At 47.4% G+C, this 6,000-nt stretch overlaps 1 pseudogene; it reads left to right on the forward strand.

Moving 5' to 3' along the window:
• Nucleotides 1–93: 93 nt before the first annotated feature.
• LOC147992080 (uncharacterized) lies at nt 94–5,758 on the forward strand (annotated as a pseudogene).
• The last annotated feature ends 242 nt before the right edge of the window (nt 5,759–6,000 follow it).

The following is a 6,000-nucleotide window of genomic DNA, read 5'->3' on the forward strand; positions in this document are numbered from 1 at the left end:
GCGGAGCCGAAAGCAGGCAGCCCAGCGTCGGCGATCTGCGCCTGCGGGCGTGGGGCCATCTGTGCCAATGAGTGTCGTTGACTGTGGACGGCGATGGACGGCGCTGCACCTGTGGGGAGGTTGTTGCGCGCCCGAGGGCGATCGTGGTAGGGCGACTGGGGGCACGGGGCGGCGTACGGGGGCGAGTGGTGTGGATAGGGTTCCGCCGTGTGTGGCGGTATACGGCGATGGAAAAGGAAAAAATAATTCGTTCACCGACTGGGCCCAGGCCCGATACCGCCGAACCTATAGCGCCCAACCTATAGCGACGGCGGCCACCGCCGAACATGCTAATGTTTAGTCCCACATTGCTTCTTGTCATGCTAATTCACCTGTTTAAATACCGTAGTCTGCTTGCAATGTCAAGTCCTCTAGTATGGCGGTATCACTTAAGAAGGTTAACGTAAATTATGCTACAGCACTCCATAATCATGGAGTGTCACAGCAATAATTCACATTAATCTTCGTAAGTGAGTCCGTCCGCAATATGGGACTTTTTATATTTTTATTTTTTATTTTTTTATTTTTCCATGAAACGCCGCCATGTTTTTTTGACACGCAACATGATGGCACGGAAGCACGCGTGTAAAATTGGGGTGCGTTTCGACACTCGATGCATTTACTACGATTTTCTCTGAGGAAATACCCAGAAAACGTCTCCCGACGTGACGCAACTTCCGTTCGTACTCCAATTCCATCGTAATCTGGCGTGGAAGACCATGGGGGTCACTGACACTCTCACGCAAAAGTTGGGTGCGTTTCGTCCATGTTGGCACATACTCACAGTACAAACCCGAGGTGTCGGTTTGGGGTGTGACATGCATTCAGTAGTTGTTCCCTTTCACAAAGTCTTGAAACGTCAGGATTTTTTTTTCACACGCTACAGTGTGGCACACAAGCACGCCTGCAAAATTTGGGTGCGTTTCGACACTCGATGCATTTACTACGATTTTCTCCGTGAAAATACCCAGAAAACGTCTCCCTTGTGACGCAACTTCCGTTCATACTCCGATTCTATCGTAATCTGGCGTGGAAAACCGTGGGGGTCACTGACACGCGCACGCAAAAGTTGGGTGCGTTTCATCCATGTTGGCATATACTCACAGTACAAACCTGAGGTGTCGGTTTGGGGTGTGACATGCATTCAGTAGGTGTTCCCTTTCGCAAAGCCATGAAACATTGGGATTTTTTTTCACACGCTACAGTATGGCACACAAGCACGCCTGCAAAATTTGGGTGCATTTCAACACTTGATGCATTTACTACGATTTTCTACGTGAAAATACCCAGAAAACGTCTCCCTTGTGACGGAACTTCCGTTCATACTTCGATTCCATCATAATCTGGCGTGGAAGACCGTGGGGGTCACTGACACGCGCACGCAAAAGTTGGGTGCGTTTCGTCCATGTTGGCACATACTCACAGTATAAACCTGAGGTGTCGGTTTGGGGTGTGACATGCATTCAGTAGGTGTTTCCTTTCGCAAAGTCATGAAATGTTGGGATTTTTTTCACACGCTACAGTATGGCACACAAACACGCCTGCAAAATTTGGGCGCATTTCGACACTCGATACATTTACTACGATTTTATCCGTGAAAATACCCAGAAAACGTCTCCCGACGTGACGCAACTTCCGCCCGTACTCCGATTCCATCGTAATCTGGCGTGGAAGACCGTGGGGGTCACTGACACGCGCACGCAAAAGTTGGGTGCGTTTCGTCCATGTTGAATACAAAATATAAATTAGTGCATGAAAAATAGAAAATATGCAATGCTTTTTTTAACAGCCGGCGTGCGCGGCGCAAACTGCCGGGCTAGGCAGGCGACCCACGGCGGCCACTTGGGCGCCGTTTGCGGCGCACACATTACGGCCCATGAAGGCCGAAAATCCACGGCGGCCACTGCCCAACCTGTTAATTGTTTAGTACCACATTACTTTTGAACACGCGTATTCACCTGTTTATATATCGTTCTCTGTGTACCGTATTAATTCCTTTAATGTTGCGGTCTTTCCTCACGAGGATAATGTGAATGATGCTCAGGCACTCCATAATCATGAAGTGTCACAGCAAAAATTCACATTAATCTTATGTGGTAAATCTGCCAACACTACAGGAATTTTTATTCTCTTTTTTAATATTTACAAATACAATACTTTTTAGACACATTATTTTTATATTTATTTTAAAAAAAGTTTGCCCATAATGGCCTAATAGGCACACTGGTGTGCTATTCTGTGTGGGAGTGGACATATTAACTCACATGCAAAATTTCAGGCCATTCTGAAGATGTCAAAAAATTGACCTCCTTCTCCGTAGACCGTTCCGGTAGGAGAAAAGGCCTTGTCCGAAAACGAGGTATTTTTCAACATCCTCCAAATGAACCCAATTTTTTCCATAGTCTTGTACCATCGTGAATAGGATGCATGACAAGTTTCGTGCCTTTTTGCAATTTTATGAATTTTCTATAATTTTTTCGGTCGAAACACTTTAAATACTGACCGGACGTGACGCAACGTGCTCTTCGTATCCAAATACCTTAAATTTTTGGATTCTGTGTGGGAGTGGGCATACTAACTCACAGGCAAAATTTCAGGCCATTCTGAAGATGTCAAAAAATTGACCTCCTTCTCCGTAGACCGTTCGGGTAGGAGAAAAGGCCCTGTCCGAAAACGAGATATTTTTCGACATCCTCAAAATGAACCCAATTTTTTTCCATAGTCTTGTACCATCATGAATAGGATGCATGACAAGTTTCGTGGCTTTTTGCAATTTTATGAATTTTCTATAATTTTTTTGGTCGAAACACTTTAAATGCTGACCGGACGTGACGCAACGTGCTCTTCGTATCGAAATACCTTAAATTTTTGGATTCTGTGTGGGAGTGGGCATACTAACTCACATGCAAAATTTCAAGCCATTATGAAGATGTCAAAAAATTGACCTTATTCTCCATAGACCGTTTGGGTAGAGCAAAGGCCCTGTCCGAAAACAAGTTATTTTTCAACATCCTTCAAATTAACCAAATTTTTTCCATAGTCTTCTACCATCATGAATATGATGCATGACAAGTTTCGTGGACTTTTGCCATTTTATGAATTTTCTATAATTTTTTCGGTCCAAACACTTATAACGCTGACCGGACGTGACGCAACGTGCTCTACGTGTTGAAATACCTTAAATTTTTGGATTTTGTGTGGGAGTGGGCATACTAACTCACATGCAAAATTTCAGGCCATTCTGAAGATGTCACCAAATTGACCTCTTTCTCCGTAGACCGTTCGGGTAGGAGAAAAGGCCCTATCCGAAAACGACGTATTTTTCGACATTCTTTAAATGAATATGATGCATGACAAGTTTCTTTTTGCCATTATGAATTTGAAACAAGTAAAACGCTGACCGGACAAAAATATTACAAAACTTTATGTATTAATAAAACAAACTTTGCGTAAAGTGGTAAACTATCAAAAATAAGATACATAATAATGATGTGACCTGAGTTTACAATGCACTAGCAGCACTACCGCAGCTGCCCGGACAGTGTAACACTGTCTGGGCAGCTGCGACAGAGCTGCCCGGGCAGTGCAAAGTCAAATCACATTATTACCATCTATCTTATCTGCTAGGGTGCATGAATCCGCCTATATAAGCCGGTTTGGGTGTCCTTCGGCGGGCGAGGTGGGACTAAACGAAACCATCCATCGTACCAATCCCCGCCCCTGCGCCCTTGACCGCTTGCAGGCGCGCCTTCCAGCGGCCCACTAGGCCTACTGAGATCGGCCCACCTTGCCAGTCAACACGCAGCGCCGCAAGAGGCCGCTCGCACGCGCACCTTACAGCGGCCTACAGAAATCGGCCCACCTAGGCGGTCCACGCGCAGCGCCGTGACAGGCGAGCTCTACCTTTAGTCCCACCTCGCGTGCCGGAGCTCGCCCGCACCAGCTTAAATAGCACGCCCCGCCCTACACCGACGTGATCCAAAGAAATAGACCGCCCACTTTCTCTCTACGCCGCCTGGTTGGGCTGGTGGGCCTTGCGGGGCCGAAAAGCGTTCCCTTTCGCTGATCGGCTTGATCGGGAGCGACTTACTAAGCCTCGCTCGGCTCCGGGGCGGCGTTCTTTTTTTTTCAAAAAAAAATCTTCTACCTTGTTTTGCGAATATTATGTCAATTTTTTATTGTTTGGTTTTATATTTACTTCTGTAGTTTTCATAGGTTTTTTTCAATTCAAGTTTAAGTCTTTTCTGATTTTTTCTTTTTACAATACAATTTTTCTTTTAAAAAAATTCTTCTAACTTGTTTTGCGAATATTATGTCAATTTTTTATTGTTTGGTTTTATATTTACTTTTCTAGTTTTCATAGGTTTTTTCAATTCAAGTTTAATTCTTTTCTGATTTTTTACTTTTTACAATACAATTTTTCTTTAAAAAAAAATCTTCTAACTTGTTTTGCGAATATTATGTCAATTTTTTATTGTTTGGTTTTATATTTACTTTTCTAGTTTTCATAGGTTTTTTTTAATTCAAGTTTAATTCTTTTCTAATTTTTTATTTTTTTACAATACAACTCTTTTTAAAACTAAAAATAACAGTATCGATTGAAACACTTGATTCTTCAACAACATTTAAAAACCATCCATTCAAACACTCGATATTTTATTATAGTTTTCATAGATATTTTACATAGTACTAGAAATAAAACTTAACTAAAGAACATTACGGAAATAATTAAACATTACTAAACGACATTTTGAAAGTAACCCTAAACTACTCGTCCTCCACGCTGCCGAAGTCTGCCTCGTCATAGAGCCAGTTGTCGCTGTCGTCGCTGCCGCTGCTGCTGTCGTTGAGGGGCACCACGGGCACGGCCGGCGCAGCCATCGAGTCCTCGAGCGCGGCGTGATACCAGGGAAAGTCCTCCGGGTCCTTCGGGTGGACGGCGCCCGGGGCGACCTGAAGGTACTCCTAAACGAGCGGCGGCAGCTGCGGCATGTTCTCCGACTCCCGGAGCGCCGTCAGGTAGCCCGACATGTCGTCCAGGTCGCCGGCCTCCGCCACCAGCTGCCTGTACCCCACCACCAATGCCGGCTCTGGCTGCTGCTGCGGCTCGGGCGGAGGGGCGCGGCTGGACCCGGCGCCGTTCCTGCCCGCAGTACGGCTGGACCCGGCGCCGTTCCTGCCCGTTGTACGACGATCGCCGGGGCCGAGGCGGACAGCGCCGCGGTCACCGCCTGGGCCTCCGCGGGGCGCGGGCGGGTGCATGGCACCGAAGTCGACGCGGGCGCGGGTCGAGCGCGCCTCGCCATGGCGGTACAGCTCAAAGCCGTACCCCGGCGGAGCTGGCACGGCGCCGGCGACCGCCTGCGCGCGGTACGGCGCGACCACCTCCTCGAAGGTGCGCCCATCCCAGAGCTGATGCCGCCGCACGCGGTTGTGCTTCGTGGGTGGGCGCGGGCCGGCGTAGGCGTGGAGGCCTGGGGGTCGGCGAGCTCCTCCAGTGACAGGCGAGCCCTATACAGGCCGACGGCGCGGGCGAAGAAGTGGGTGCCGACCTCGGGCACCGGCGCCACAGGAACGCCGTCGACGCTCAGGCGCCACCTCGCCGGCAGGCGCACGTCGGGCGCGGCGGGGATGACGAAGTGGGCGAGCTCCTCCGCCTCCTCAAGCGTCAAGTTGGGGCGTGCCATCGCCGGTGAGAGGAAAAGGTACGGCGCTGTGACGCCCGGGTAATTAAGCTACAGTGCTCCTCTGCTAATGATGCCACGTCACCTCAATTATAGTTGCTAATCTCGAGTTAGTTCAAAACCGATTCAAATTCAAATTCAAAAATCAGGCAAACGATAAAAGTTTTCAAATATTAAAACTAAAATGTTCGGAGTGAACCAAATATTGCATAGATAATTATGATGGGAAAACCGCACATTTATAAAATGTTTAAATACTATGAGATAAATAAAACAG

Source organism: Triticum urartu, chromosome 1A (assembly GCF_056163025.1).
Source record: "Triticum urartu cultivar PI428250 chromosome 1A, HENAU_Tu73, whole genome shotgun sequence".
Lineage (NCBI taxonomy): Eukaryota > Viridiplantae > Streptophyta > Magnoliopsida > Poales > Poaceae > Triticum > Triticum urartu.